This window comes from Emys orbicularis, chromosome 15, assembly GCF_028017835.1.
Source record: "Emys orbicularis isolate rEmyOrb1 chromosome 15, rEmyOrb1.hap1, whole genome shotgun sequence".
NCBI classification, from domain to species: Eukaryota; Metazoa; Chordata; order Testudines; family Emydidae; genus Emys; species Emys orbicularis.
In genome coordinates this window covers 6,773,394-6,789,520 of record NC_088697.1, presented here as the reverse complement: position 1 = coordinate 6,789,520, position 16,127 = coordinate 6,773,394, and the positions used below count along the sequence as shown (strand labels likewise).

General features: G+C 46.1%; 2 non-coding genes across 2 annotated transcripts; both read left to right on the top strand.

Moving 5' to 3' along the window:
* The first annotated feature begins 829 nt into the window (after nucleotides 1-829).
* TRNAT-UGU (transfer RNA threonine (anticodon UGU)) lies at nucleotides 830-903 on the top strand. Its single transcript has one exon. It is a non-coding gene; the product is annotated as a tRNA-Thr (tRNA).
* A 2,791-nt stretch (nucleotides 904-3,694) lies between these two features.
* On the top strand, nucleotides 3,695-3,766 carry TRNAE-UUC (transfer RNA glutamic acid (anticodon UUC)). The gene has a single exon. It is a non-coding gene; the product is annotated as a tRNA-Glu (tRNA).
* Nucleotides 3,767-16,127: the final 12,361 nt, after the last annotated feature.

Below are 16,127 nucleotides of genomic sequence, written 5' to 3'. Positions count from 1 at the left end.
CAACTATGGAGTAAACTGGTGGCAAACACAGCTTTATCCAAAGAAGTGAAGGATGTAAGTGAAAGAGCAAAGCTGGCCATCTGGGGAGCTGCTGCAGTCCCATAACCACAGCTGGAAGGGAGAAGAGGAAAAACTCCCTAAAGTGCTGGGAGCAGCACCGAGAAAAGGAAGTTTGTCACTGAGATCAGTAGCAATAAATATGAAATGAAGGAGTGCTTTCTCCTCTGTGATGACATGTTTGAATTGTGTTACTTTACTACAAGATAAAGCTTTAAAATATCCTGCTCTAATTTCAGGATGGGTCTGTAACCATAATTGGTCTCTGTGGGAAGTGGCCTCTAGATCGTGGTCTTTGGGAAGAGCTGGATGAAGAGCCTTCCTACTAACCAGGAGATCGTGGCTTGGCCTCCCAGTTCTTCCCTTGCTGAACCTAGCTTGTCTGTCAGGCTCCTTTTTTTGTATCTCTTCTCATGAAAAGAAAAGACCTCACTGCACAATCCTTGTAAGTGCTTGTTCAAGACAGAGAGAGCCTTCTTTGCGGCTAAGTCTTGGAAAGTGTTAAATGGTAAGTTTGGAGCTGATGGAAAGGTTACCATGACTTAGAGTTGAGCTGAAGTTGCTGTGACTGAAACACTAATCAGTATATGATCACAGCAGCTTGTGGGAGAAGCGCATGTTAGAAGCCCTCTGTCAACTCAGCTGTGGCTTTCTGTGCACAGAGCCAGACAGCGGAAAGTCTTGAGGGAAATGGGGAACGTCCATACTTTAGAATGTGAAGGTGTTGTCTTGGACTGTCAAGGGGAACCGTTGCAAAAAGGCCCTTGAGGAAGGCACCATGGCTTAATAGGCTAAAGCACCTGCCTTGTAAACAGGACATCCTGGGTTCAACTCCCAGTGGTGCCTTGTTCTATGGCTTTTGTCTCCTCTGCTCACATTTTCCTCTGTCTTCCTAGGAAACAGAAGAGACCTCCCTTCACAATTCCAAGTAATTGCTTGTTAAGGAAAAGGCTTCTTTCCAGAGGAGCATTGGAGAGAATCAAATCCTCAATCTGGAGTTGATGAAAAGGCTACAGGCATTGGCATTGGCAAGGAGGTTGCTCCGGCTGCAATTTGCTGTGACAGGAGAGCCTGTGTTGTGTGCCCATGCGATTCGCTGGGGATATCTATGCACAGACACCCTTCTAGAGGGTTCTCTGCAGGCCTTGCAGGAAATGGAGAATTACTGTGCTTTCACCTTTCATGTTATTGTTGTTGACAAGAAATGGAGCAGTTAGGGAAGAAGTCCCAGAGAGTGGCACCGTGGCAGCGCTTGCCAAGAGACCTTCTGGATAAAGAGCAGATCCAGCATCCAGTGCCGCCTTGCTGAACATGCGTCCTCTTGTCACCTTTTGGTCACTCTTTTTTGTTAATGGAGAAGTCCGACTCTGGATAGCCATACAAATGCTTGCAAAAGAAACGGGTCTTTTTGCTGACAAGTGTCGAAAGGAGGCATTGGATAAACATGGAAAGAAGGTCAAGGTCACTGTAACTCATCTTGCATCTGCAGCTGTTGAAGCTACAAGGCAGAGTACTAAGCACAATATTACCATGGCTGGTCACAGGAGGGTCTCTGTGTGGTGGGATCCGTGGGGTACAATCCCAAACTGTGGGACCGTTCTGTCCTCTTATCTCTCTAGCCTGGGCTGTGTCTTACAATGTTGCACTAGTGACAAGCAGCAAAACCCCTCCTGGTGCTCTGATCACTCAGCCAACAACATGCAGCAATGCACCCAACTAAGTGGCATGAATGCTGTATAAGCCACTCCTCAATTATACATAGAGAGACACCAGCATATCTCCCCAGCCCTCAGCCTTGCACCTCAGAAATGTACCATCTTACACTGCTCAAAACCTCTTGAAAAGTGCAAACTCATTAATTAATTCACCACTTCCTCAAAAAGAAAGTGAACATGCACCAGCCTTTTTAATCTGAGCAGCTTTCCCAAGCACTTTGGACAATTTCACAAGTGTAAAACATTAAAATAAGTTTATTAACTACAGAAAGATAGATTTTAAGTGATTATAAGAGTTAGGCACAGAGGTCAACGTTAGTTACATAACAAATGAAAATAGAATCTCTGTGTGACAGTCTATACCTTTGGGGGAGCGTGCTGTAACCCCCATATTCCTCATTTTCATATAATCGTGATCTTACATATAAAGCATGACTTGTAAGGTATCAGGGGAAAGGTTATGATCTGCTGAAAGTCATTTCTCTATCCATATATGTATATCATTAATGCATATGAAGTTATGAGAATTGTGTAGTATGGTTGTCACTATGTTGTAATGCTCACCTGACTCTGAAGGGGGGGAGCAAAGCCAAGAGGGAAGAAAGGACATGATACAAGGGAGAGACATTTGCCATGCTTTCTCTCTCTCTTCCACCTACATCTACAGACAGCACCACACCAAGCAACGGAAGTGCTGATCAAAGGGGAGAGCCTGTCTGAAAAGCAACCAGCCTAAGTGAGAAGCATCTAAGTGCTTGGCTACACTTGTGAGTTAGAGCGCATTAAAGCAGCCCTGGGCACCCTAGCTCACACCCCATCCACACTGGCAAGGCACGTAGAGCACTCTGACTCCACAGCTAGAGCACTCCTGGTACTCCACCTCGGCGAGAAGATTGAGCGTCAATGTGAACGAGGTGTTGCATTATTGCACTCTGATCAGCCTCCGGAAATGTCCCATAATCCCCTTAAGTCAAGTGGCCACCGTTCTCATTGTTTTGAACTCTCCTAGGAATGCGGATATGCCCTTTGAAAGCTCCGTTTCTGACAGCCGGCTCCGAGACAAAGCAAGCCATTACTGTGGAATGCTGAGTGTGAGAGAGAGAGGCGTGGAGGAGGGGGAGGTCTGCTGCTGTCTTAAAAGACAGCATGCTGACATGCTTTCAGCCCCCCCCAAAATGCACTCTCTCCCCCCCCATACACACAACACACACCCTGTCACACTCCACCCCACCCCACCCCACCCATTTGAAAAGCACGTTGCAGTCAATTGCATGCTGGGATAGCTGCCCATAATGCACCGCTCCCAATGTTGCTACAAGTGCTGCAACTGTGGCCATGCCAGTGCGCTTGAAGCTGTCAGTGTGGACAGATTGCAGCGCTTTCCCTACTGCACTCTACGAAGGTTGGTTTAGCTCAAAGCACTCTACATCTGCAAGTGTAGCCATACCCTAAGTTTGTAAGGGCATTGAAAGTGTTAAGATCAGCTTAGAATACACAAAATACACAAAAACAACAAAGAGTCCGATGGCACCTTAAGGACTAATAGATTTATTTGGGCATAAGCTTTCATGGGTAAAAAGCCACATCTTCAGATGCATGGAGTGAAAATTGCAGATACAGGCATAAATATGTATTGGAACATGAAGTGAAGGGAGTTACCTTACAAGGGGAGAACCAGTGCTGAAGGCCAATTCAGTCAGGGTGGATGTGGTCCACTCCCAATAATTGATGAGGAGGTGTCAATACCAAGAGAGGGAAAATTGCTTTTGTAGTGAGCCAGACACTCCCAGTCTCTATTCAAACTCAAATTAATGGTGTTAAGTTTGCAAATAAATTATAACTCTGCAGTTGCTCTTTGAAGTCTGTTTTTCAAGTTTTTTTGGTGAAGAATGGCTACTTTTAAATGTTATTGAATATACCAATCCCATATGGTCTAGTGGTTAGGATTCCTGGTTTTCACCCAGGTGGCCTGGGTTTAACTCCCAGTGTGGGAAAAGTAAAGAGTTTTTGCTCAGAGGGGAGAAAAGAATGGGAGGGGATCCTGCCACCAGGGGAGTTGGACAGTGCTGGGAGGGGATCCCAGAAGTGGGCGTGGGGGGCAGAGGTCTGAGGGGAGATCAGGGAAGGATCCCAGCAGTGTGGGAAGTTAACAACCTGGAGAGCACAGCCTGGCATGGGGAGTGGGAAGAGTGAGTGTGTCCCTCTAAACTCACCAACTGCAGACTAGGCAGGCTTGGAAGAATTATGCATTTGTTGGTAAATGTTAATTTCTGTGTAAACACACAACCCAATGGCAAAATATTTCCATCGATGATAATCCAAATTGACAGATGGGCAAAGTAAGAAACATGCTGCTTGAGAACTTATCCTATTCTAATCGTATAGGGTTCCCTTAATGCCTTAGGCACCACCATGTGGGTGTTTCATTTCCCTCCTCATTTTCACACAGAGAAACAATTTCCTTTGCATGGATCCATGAACAGCAAAATCTCCCTGTGTCTCTTGTCTGAGCCAGGGCATTCAATTCCATTGAAACATTCTCTCGTGCAATGGCAATGGTCAGACAGAGGGGACGTGGCCACCTTCCCCCCTGGCAGTGAGATATTCCCTCTCCGCTTCATGCTGCTATTCTTATTCCATGAGTCATCAAGGATGGAATAAAAAGCTGAGTGTACTCCACAGTGAGGAAAGAAAGGAGCCGTCAACTTCCCAAAAAATCTCAGTGCCCCAGAGAAAACCTGCCCCTGCTATTGGAATCACTGATGTGCTGGTGATATGATGGGAAAAGGGACTGTCTGAATTATCAAGGCAGGAAATGAACAATCAACATCATTAACCACAAACATACTCTAACCATGCTCCAGCCAGTAGGGAAATGGGCAGGAATTCTTGCTGTTCAGCCATGGCCACACTTACAGAACTACACAGCAGTGAGTGTGCTGGGTAAGCCAGTCTGAGCAAACAATTGGAAATGACACTTCAGTGAGAACCGAACCATAAGGTAGAAAAGCTCCTGTGTTAAGTGGTTGTGGCTGAGTGCTTAGGGAGCTGGGCTGGGAAACCATGGGGGTCTTTCTCTGGTGGTTTGATTCTTGCCAACTAGGGAAGGCTGGTGTGTGGTGCTTTCATGGCTGTACTTTCAATGCCTGAGCACCCATGGTGCCATAGGGAAACAAGTCTAGTCTTACTCATAGGCTAAGGACAAGTCTACATTTCAAATTTTGAGTCTACGTTGCTGCAGCTCATTAATGAAGATGCTTTATGTCAGGGTTTCTCAAACTTCATTTCACTGCATGTGAAATGAAGTTCTGCCAAAAAAACTTACTACATGATGTTAGGAAAGGGGGACCAAACACCAAGCCCCTCCACACCGGGCAGAGGTGGGGGAGCCAAAGCTGAATCCTGAGTCCTGCCCCCCAGGGGGAGGGCAAAACTGAAGCTTGAGGGATTCAGCCCTGGGTGGTGGGGTTCAGACTTTTGGCTTCAGCCCCAGGCCCCAACAAGTCTAACGCCAGCCCTGGTGACCCCATTAAAACAGGGTCACGACCCACTTTGGGGTCCTGATTCACAGTTTGAGAACCACTGCTCTATGCTGATGGGAGAGAGCTTTCCTGTCGGTGTAGTTAATCCACTTCCCCAGGAGGACAAGTATCAGAGGGTAGCTGTGTTAGTCTGTATCTACAAAAACAACAAGGAGTCTGGTGGCACCTGTTAGTCTTTAAGGTGCCACCAGACTCCTTGTTGTTTTTCCCCAGGAGGTGGCAGCTATGTCAGTGGCAGAAGCTATATCAGTGGGTGTGCAAGCTGTAGTGTTTACCACATTTATGAAGTTTAATCAAACCCCATTTTTAAAACCACCTGTGGTCCGAGAATAGAAAAGGAACTCACTGAAGCAGGGTCCATCCTTGAAAGTCCTGGAGATCATGACTCCAACCCACTATTGCCATGGGGGTATAGCTCATTGGTAGAGTGTATAATTGTTGATCAAGTGGTCCTTGGTTCAAATCCAAATGCCCTCTGATAACATTTTTTTTTTTAAAAGGGAAAACAATTTTGTTTATATTCTCCATTATGCTCATGAATTCCACTCTTGAAATGAATGTAAACACTCAATATTTCACTATGCAAATGCATAAAAACGTAGCAAACCTCTCCATCAGTTGAAATGATTCCAGTCTTCTGTATCTAGTTTATATTTTCATAAATTAAACAAAGGTATCATATGAATGCACATTTGCAGATCCCTGTTCTCCATGGGCTATGTTGCACAGAAGAACAAGAACCACATGCAATTGGGGTTCAGGAGTCTGATGAGCAAAGGCAACTTGGTGCAGGCTAAAGTCACCAGCACCTTGGCTCCTTCCCATTCAACCAGCAGCTGGGCCTCCAGGACAAGGCATGAGAAGAAGACAGCAGCTTTGAGCAGGAAAATAGCCACCAAGAAGCTGGCAAAAGCTACCAAGATCCCCAGGAAGGCCACCATGGCCATGTCTAGGAACAATCATCAGAATGTGGTGACTGCAGTGGGAACCAAAAAGGCAGAGAAAAGCCCCCAAAAGTTCTAAGCTGCCAAGCCCCCGAAGGTGATCAAGATTCCACCTACAACTAAGACCAGAAAGCCAACTTCAAATCACCCAAAGCCAGGGCTAAGAAGGTGGCATTGAGAAAGATTTCCATTGGGATAAGCAGCAAAGAGTCCTGTGGCACCTTATAGACTAACAGACGTATTGGAGCATGAGCTTTCGTGGGTGAATACCCACTTCGTCGGATGCATCCGACGAAGTGGGTATTCACCCACGAAAGCTCATGCTCCAATATGTCTGTTAGTCTATAAGGTGCCACAGGACTCTTTGCTGCTTTTACAGATCCAGACTAACATGGCTACCCCTCTGATACTTGACTTCCATTGGGATGACTTCTGCTCCCCTAATAGCTCCTTTATGATCACCATGGACCACCTGGAGAGATCAAAGTCCTGCAGGACAAACAGCCCCATGGATAGTATAATGAAGTGGTGGCAGTGGCGGGGAGTGTTTCTCTTCCAGAGGGGAAGTGCGGTGTTTTGTGTTTTGTGTAACACCTGCCAGGTGAGTGATACACTGACAGGGCAGCTGCCCACAGCTCTTCAATCTGCTTCTGCTGTTATTTCAGAACCAGCACTAGCGGGAATGTGTCCCTGTCACTTCACCAGCTATAGAACAGGCTGTGTCTGCATCCCAGCTTTGATTAATCCCAGCTTTTAATTTATTCCTATTGTGATACTTTCCCAGTTCTCTGCCTCATTCTAACATTCTGGTCAGAGACTGAATACGGGGAGGAATGGACTAGTTTGTGTGACATTCGGTAAGTTGCCATAGTATGTGATTGAAACCTCTGCTTGAGGTGGGCAGGAGCCTGTTACACACATAAAATAGCTAAGCTTTACCAAACTACCTGCTACACATTCAAACCTTCCTATATATACACAATAGAAATTGGGGCTCTAAGAAATGGCAACTTTCCTTTAACACAGATCATTGTTTTCTGTAACTTCCAGAGGCATTGAAATAGCAGCTGTTTAAAGGTAATGTGCTTCTATTTCATGATCAGCAGCAGAGCCTCTGTAAATTTACCACCCATAGAGCTGATTGTTTCTGCATCTAACAATTGCAGGGCTAGACATACCATTCAGTAACATTAACGCTCTGTTTACAAAGCCTTTGGTTAGTGACGAATCAGGAGACTTATCCCTTACTGCTGTAATTCCACTGACTCCAGTGTTCTCTTTCCTCATTTCTGGTTCCAAGAAAATAAGCAAATTAAAACAACCTTCAGAACTAACATGCTGTGGGAAAGTGGAAACGTTGGTAGCTCAAATAATTCAGTTTCTTCTGTGTCTTGTGCATGTGTAAAAGGCACAACACATTAATTTATAAGCACATCTTTCTTAACGCCTTTAAATATCATGTGGTACATTAACTATATCAAGTGGGTTGTTCAATGCAATGACTTTTCCATGCGTTGCCCAGAACATATTTTTAATATTATTTAATGCACCGAATTCCTTGAACATAAAGTTGTTTATTTCCTTCCTGTGACATTTGTGGGTAGCTCAAAGAATTAAGCTTATTTTCATTCTGTGTGTGTGAGGTGCAACACAATAATAAAGTAATGCTGCAAATGTTCCCTTCTCCCTCCAGAACTGCCTCAGAATCACCTTCCCTTTGTAGATCAATCTGCTCATGTGTGTCTTTGAGGAAAATATGGTTTCTATGAAAAAACATTGTTTATTTAAAAGGACGGACACCAGATGGCCACACGATGCAGACAGAACATCAGGAATGCAAAGCAGCAGGTTCCTGGTTTGCACATTGATGGTGACAAGGGATTGAACTTGACTCCCCTTTGTTAACAGACACGTTTGTTTCATTCTCTGTGGCCAAACATAAGTTTAAATGAATTTCTGGGGCTGATGAAAGGGAACTTTGGGATTCATTTCACTTGTCCACCAATGCAGCATTTAGTGGTATAAATAGCAGCATGGGCTGGATAGAGAATGGAGCCAGACCCTGACTTCCCTGGTAGCAAAGCCTGGCTTCCCAGCTGCAATTGGACATGCTGCACATCTGCAGGGATGGTGTAAATAGCCCAGCATGGCCCCCTCGGGGCTGTTGTGCCTGGCACAGGGCTGCTGGTAGAAGGGCTCATTCCATGAATGGCTGCACGGTGCATGAGGCCCACATACCCTATGGCAATGGAGGGGTGTTTCCACCCCCAGTTGTGATGCAGGGAGAACAGGAGTTCACATGCCTATTTGCAGGCTGTAATCTGGGGCACCCGGCTCTGTGGGGGGGGGGATCCTGGCAGCTCAGTTTCAGGGCTGGAACAGGCCCCTGATTTAAAGGGCGGCCACATGGTTCCCAACACTTGGATGTCTCAGACAATCTCCGTCTCCCAAAGCCGCAGGCTGCGGCCCCAGGGAAGGCTCCTGCACTGTCTCAGCTCCAGCAGCCAGGGTTAGGACTGACCCATGGGGTGCTAGGTGAGTGGCAGAGGCTTCAGGAGCTGAGAATTTGCCTGAGACCTCAGGGACACAGCATGAGGGAGTATCCCTGGATCTATATGAAAGGAGCAGAAGGGGATTCCCTGCCCGGGAGCAGATCCCCAGGTGCTGTGAGACCTGCTGCTCCCGGAGCCTTTGGGCACAGTCTCTGTCCTGCCCACCCAGCGCTGGCCCCGGGGTCTCTCTGGCCCCTGGTGCCTGCAGCTCTTGGCCGGGGGCTGCAGAGCCTGGGACTGGGTCCAAATGGAGAAAGTCCCCACCTCAGATGGGCACAGAAAGTGCTTCCGTGAAAGTCTGTCCCTTGTCCAGCCCCTCTGGGGCCGCAGCAGCAGCCCGGAACTCAGCCCAGGCTCCCAGCTCACACTGGAAGCAGCAGCATCAGCAGTGTCTTGTACCTTACAGAGCCCCGCCTCCGGGATCTGACCCACGGCACTTTTCCTGCCTTCCTTCCTACCAGCTCCTCACTGCTCCAGATCCTTCAAGCCCAACCTGGGCTGCAGCTGCTGTATGCACCAGGCCAGGGACTTTCTGTGGTGGGAACTAGCCCCATCTCTGCTCCTCCTCTTGCCTCTGTGTGTCCCAGAGCCACTGCAGGGACTGACCCACACCCAGGCTCTCGCTCCTATTAGCACTCGCAGGGGCCGATCCAGCTATGGGAGAGTGAGCGCCCCTGGGAGCAGGGAAGTGACCACGTCTCCCTGCCAGAGGGTTGGGGGAGGGGGAAGAAAGGGAAAGTGGGGAGACTGAAAGGGGATAAGGAGAAATAAGTGGGGATAGCAGCACCCAGCTCTTTTCTACTGCATCACCCCTGAGTAGATTGCTAATGAGCTCTGGGTAAATAGCCCCCAGTGTCCAGGGTCTCCCAGATCCCCCTGCTTCCCCAGGGAATGCACATAGGTGTCTCCTTCCTGCCAGGTGTGATTACAAGGAGCTGTAGGGTGTCACCCTTATGCCATGATTTGAGAAAGACAGCAAGCCTTGGGAACGTGCGTCTGTATTTACAGTCCAGTGTTACAATCCCTGCTCCAGGAGGTGTTTGTTCTCTACTCCTGCTGGATGGGCACAGAATGGGGCAGCAACAGGTCTGTGTCAGTTTTTGTTGCCACACACTCCTTAACTCAGAACAGTAATGAAATGAAGAAAATGGAGATTGAATTAAAGGGAAATATACAAATACAAGTTCCAGCCCCTGTTGCTTATTAAAAGAAATGACTTAATATCCCAGTTACATGTTTTATTAACATGAACAAATAAAGCCGAGAGCACACATCACTAAGGCTAAATGACTATAAACACCACTCAGCTAAGGGTTAAACAATGCAGTGATAAAGTTCAGGTCAAATCAGTAAATCAATGAGGGTTAAACAATGTAGTGATAAAGTTCAGGTCAAATCAGTAAATCAATGAGTTAACAAGGATATTGTATTGGAATCAAGTCATCATTTTAGTCAAACCATCAGATTAATACAGCAGAAAATCAACCCTTAAAAATCCTAAAAGAGCAACCGAAGAAGGCAGGTGCATATTTAGTGATGCCGAAACCCCAATCAGAGATTTTTACCCAGGCAGTGCATCCCAGATTTAGCCAGCTGAATATTTCAATACTGAAACCAAATTATTGCTTACATTTAGCCCACAACCTCAAAACTAATTAGTTTTCTCCTTAGATTTCACTATTGTGTAGCTAATACTTCTCCTGTCCTATCACCCCAAAACACATACAGACCTTAGAGAGACATTAGTAAAAGAAGTTCAAAGATCTCTTACTGAACAATGTATATCTGACAGCTCAATTCCTTGCAATGCTTCCACAGGTGAGGAGCATGCGTTCAGTCATTTCATAGGGCAGAGTTTTAAGGCTATTAAGATTTGGGGAACTAGTCTTCCTAGCATCTTCCCTTTGTCGATTTCAGAGGCGTGCGCACACACACCGCACCACCTCCCCTCCTCCAATCTAATAGAAAGGCTGGGAGGTCTCCAGGTTCATAAAAAGAAACAGACAAAAAAATAGAAAAAGGAACAAAATGTTTCTAAGATTATAAGGGGTTGGATCTCTGCACCTCTCGGGCTTTGGACTCACCTGGAGTAGGAACTGTAGCTGCAGTTTAGGAACCAGGTAATGGCATAGATGGTCCAGCACGTTGGGCTAGCAGGGTTTTCAGGTACAGGGAGACTAGTGCAGGCTGCATAGCCTGTCGCCGTTGTGCTTCATTCCCCAGAGGGGATTAGTTCTGGGATCCTGGCAGTCAGTCTCTCTGAGGCTATTGTCTACACTGCCAGAGTTACTGCTGTGGAAGCAGAGAAAGAACTGACAGGAAGGGGGTTGCAATGCATGACAGTTTGTTAGCAAGAGTCAGACAAGGCCCTAGATGGCTTACAGAAGAATGTAAGGCTGGTCATACTAGGTCAGACCAATGGTCCATCTAGCCCAGTGTGCTGCCTGAGAGTGACCAGTGCCAGAGGCGTCAGAGGGAATGAACAGAACAGGCTTGTCGACCTGCAAGGTGAAGGTCTGTCACCCTTACCTTTAACTTTATTGTTGTGGATTCCTACTTATCCTATCTTACCACACCTCCCCCGAGGTCTCTGGACAAATCAGGTGTGAACCACTCCTTTGATACAGACGTGTCCCAATCCAGCTGAATTGAGGCAGATTTTGGGCCAATGTCAGTTTGGAAAAGGCCCGCTTAACCCAGCAGGTTTCTCAAAGTATCTGTTGCTGTGAACCGCATGTAATCTAGATGTGTACCCCAAAGATATCAAACATGAAAGAAACACAAAGCAAGTTTTGGGGAGGTTTCCAGAGCCAGGCCTGAGGGTTAAACAGCTGTGCTAAAAAGGAAAAGGGGCCTCAGCACCTATAAAAATAACTGGTTGCAAAATTTAAATTAAATTAAAAAACCAAACCAAACCAAAAAACAACCCAGAAAAGCTATCATCACACATCCATCGCCATTTTAGATTTTGACATCTCCTGCCTGATGTGACATCTTTGCTTTGCAAACAAGAGACCTGGAGTACTCTGTGGCTGTTACCCTCTAACTGGGTAAAAGGCTACACATCTTATCTCAAGTAATTTTCCTCTTAAGGGCAGATTTATTTTAAATTTATCAAAATAAATTCCATTTTAAATAGAAATAATTACAGTCTATACTGGGTCTCTATTCTCGTACATGCTATTTCTCTCACATATTCCCTCACTCTAATTCCTTTGGAGTGAGGGTGGCTAATCCTGAAATTAAAATATTTCCTATGTAGTAGGAGGGGGCACGGAGAGAACTAAAAGAAAACCTGAATTATATTGTAACACTGAAAGTTATCACATAATCAGCCTTTTCCATGACACAGGGGGCTACAACATTGTCAATCTTTCCAACCACACACTTAGCCCAGCAGAAGAGTCTGTCCTATCTCGGGGACTCTCTTTCTGTCCCACCATCCCCACGAACACGATACAGTTCTGCGGTGATCTGGAAGCCTACTTTCGTCATCTCCGACTCAAGGAATATTTTCAACGCACCACTGAACAGTGCACTGACCCACAGGAACCCTCCTACCAACACTACAAGAAGAAGAACTCTGCATGGACTCCTCCTGACAGTCGAAATGACAGACTGGACCTCTACATAGAGTGCTTCTGCAGACATGCACAGACTGAAATTGTGGACAAACAACATCACTTGTCCCATAACCTCAGCCGTACAGAACGCAATGCCATCCACAGCCTCAGAAACAACTCTGACATTATCATCAAAGGGGCTGACAAAGGAGGTGCTGTAGTCATAATGAACAGGTCGGATTATGAACAGGAGGCTGCCAGGCAACTCTCCAAGACCGCATTCTACAGGCCACTATCCTCTGATCCCACTGAGGAATACCAAAAGAAACTACACCATCTGATCAAGAAATTCCCAGCTACAGTATGGGAACAAATCTACATGGACACACCCCCAGAACCCCGACCAGGGGTATTCTATCTGCTACCCAAGATTCATAAACCCAGAAACCCTGGATGCCCCATCATCTCAGGCATTGGCACTCTTACAGCAGGATTATCTGGCTATTTGGACTCTCTCCTCAGAACCTACGCTACCAGCACTCCCAGCTATCTTCGAGACACCACCGACTTCCTGAGGAAACTACAATGCATTGGTGTTCTTCCTGAAAACACCATCCTGGCCACCATGGATGTAGAAGCACTTTACACCAATATTCCACATGAGGATGGACTACAAGCTGTCAGGAACAGTATCCCTGATGAGGCCACAGCACGCCTGGTGGCTGAGCTTTGTGACTTTGTCCTCACCCACAACCACTTCAGATTTGGGGACAACTTATACCTTCAAGTCAGTGGCACTGCTATGGGTACCCGCATGGCCCCACAGTATGCCAACATTTTTATGGCTGACTTAGAAGAACACTTCCTCAGCTCTCGTCCCCTAGTGCCCCTCCTCTACTTACGCTACATTGATGACATCTTCATCATATGGACCCACGGAAAGGAGGCCCTTGAAGAATTCCACCTGGACTTCAACAATTTCCACCCCACCATCAACCTCAGCCTGGACCAGTCCACACAAGAGATCCACTTCCTGGACACCACAGTGCAAATAAGTGATGGTCACATAAACACCACCCTATACCGGAAATCTGCTGACCGCTATACGTACCTACATGCCTCCAGCTTCCATCCAAGACACATCACACGATCCATTGTCTACAGCCAAGCCCTAAGATACAACTGAATTTGCTCCAACCCCTCAAACAGAGACAAACACCTACAAGATCTTTATCAAGCATTCGTAAAACTACAATACCCACCTGGGGAAGTGAGGAAACAGATTGACAGAGCAAGACGGGTACCCAGAAATCACCTACTACAGGACAGGCCCAACAAGGACAATAACAGCACACCATTGGCCATCACATACAGCCCCCAGCTAAAACCTCTCCAGCGCATTATCCACAATCTACAACCTATCCTGGAAAATGATCCCTCACTCTCACAGACCTTGGGAGGCAGGCCAGTCCTCGCTTACAGACAACCCCCCAACCTGAAGCAAATACTCACCAGCAACTACACACCACACCACAGAAACACCAACCCAGGAACCAATCCCTGTAGCAAACCTCGTTGCCTACTCTGTCCCCATATCTACTCTGGCGACACCATCAGAGGACCCAACCACATCAGCCACACCATCAAGGGCTCATTCACCTGCACATCCACTAATGTTATATATGCCATCATGTGCCAGCAATGCTCCTCTGCCATGTACATTGGCCAAACTGGACAGCCCCTCCGCAAAAGAATAAATGGACACAAATTGGACATCAGGAATGGTAACATACATAAGCCAGTAAGTGAACACTTCAATCTCCCTGGTCATTCTATTACAGATTTAAAAGTCATTATCATTGAACAAAAAAAACTTCAGAAACAGACTTCAAAGAGAAACAGCAGAACTAAAATTCATTTGCAAATTTAACACCATTAATCTGGGCTTGAATAAGGACTGGGAGTGGCTGGCTCGTTACAGAAGCAGCTTTTCCTCTCCTGGAATTGACACCTCCTCATCTATTATTGGGAGTGGACTACATCCACCCTGATTGAATTGGCCCTGTCAACACTGGTTCTCCACTTGCGAAGTAATTCCCTGCTCTCCATGTGTCAGTATATAATGCCTGCATCTGTAACTTTCACTCTATGCATCTGAAGAAGTGAGGTTTTTACCCACAAAAGGTTATGCCCAAATAAATCTGTTAGTCTTTAAGGTGCCACCAGACTCCTTGTTGTTTTAATTTCATTGTCGCTAGTAACAACTTATTCAACGATATATAAACCGATAGGGCAATTGTCAGGGTTCCCTCCCAACTCTGAACTCTAGGGTACAGATGTGAGGACCCGCATGAAAGACCCCCTAAGCTTATTTTTACCAGCTTAGGTTAAAAAACTCCCCAAGGCACACATTCTCCCTTGTACCTTAGATTAGGTAATGCTGCCACCACCAAGTGATTAGAGAAAACTTAGGGAAAGGACCACTTGGAGTTCCTACTCCCCCCTAATATCCCTCCAAGCCCTACACCCCCTTTGCTGGGGAGGCTTGAGAATAAACAAGATAACCACAGACCAACCTTGGGGTTTTTTAGGACACTAAAAAAAACAATCAGAGTCTTAAAAAAACAGAACTTTATTAGAAAGAAAAAAGGTAAAAGAAGCACCTCTGTAAAATTAGAGTGCAAGATAATCTCACAGGGCAATCAGATTCAAAACACAGAGGATTTCACTCTGGGCAAAACTTTTAAGTTACAAAAAGAAAACCAGGAATACACCTCCCTCTTAGCACAGAGAAAATCACAACCCAAAATAAAAGTAAGCTAAGGCATCCCCTTGCTAGTACTTACTAATTCTAATGGAGTTGGATTGCTTGCTTTCTTGATCTGTCTCCGGCAAACACCCAGAACAGACAGACGAAGAACAGACAAAACAAAGCCTTCCTCCTCCCCGCCCCCACAGATTTGAAAGTATCTTGTCCCCTTATTGGTCCTTTTGGTAAGGTGCCAGCTAGGTTACCTGAGCTTCTTAACCCTTTACAGGTAAAAGGATTTTGTGCCTTTGGCCAGGAGGGATTTTATAGTACTGTATACAGGAAGGTTGTTACCCTTCCCTTTATATTTATGACAGCAGTTTTCTCCTAATTCCCATTTCCACCCAGTTAGCTTTATGTGAAGTCACATTCTACAATAACCTAGGAGCCTTCCTTTTCTGTGAGTTCATTTCTCCCTGGGTCTTTTCCCAGAAGTCTGGGTGGAAGGGGTCTCACACTACATGGGAAGGCTGCATCACAAGAAAAAACACCTGTGCTCTATTTTCACACTTTCTAATCCTTCAAAGTAGTAGCAGGAGGAGAAGTAATAGAAATGCATTAGACTTAATAGCAAATCTAAGAGACCAAACCACAGACTCTGGACTTAGCATTCATGTATCCTGCAGTCTGAACTTGGAATCTGATACATTCCCTCATTGGCTACCATCATTTGCCCAGAATGGAATTGCTTCTTGTCCAACAAGGCAGCCAGATTGGGACCCATAGGCATGGAATGGCTATGAAGGAATCAGCTGTTTCGCTCTGTGCTTCATGAAACTTTGGATCCAAATGGTAAAAGACAGTTGTGCCCAATTGAATCATGGCATCCTTTAAAAGCGTGATCAATGCCACTTAACAAGGGAGCAGGGTTCTAAAAATAGTTTCCCTTGGCCACAGGTCACCATAGCTTCCACTCTGGGGTGAAAATTAACCACTAGTTCCTGC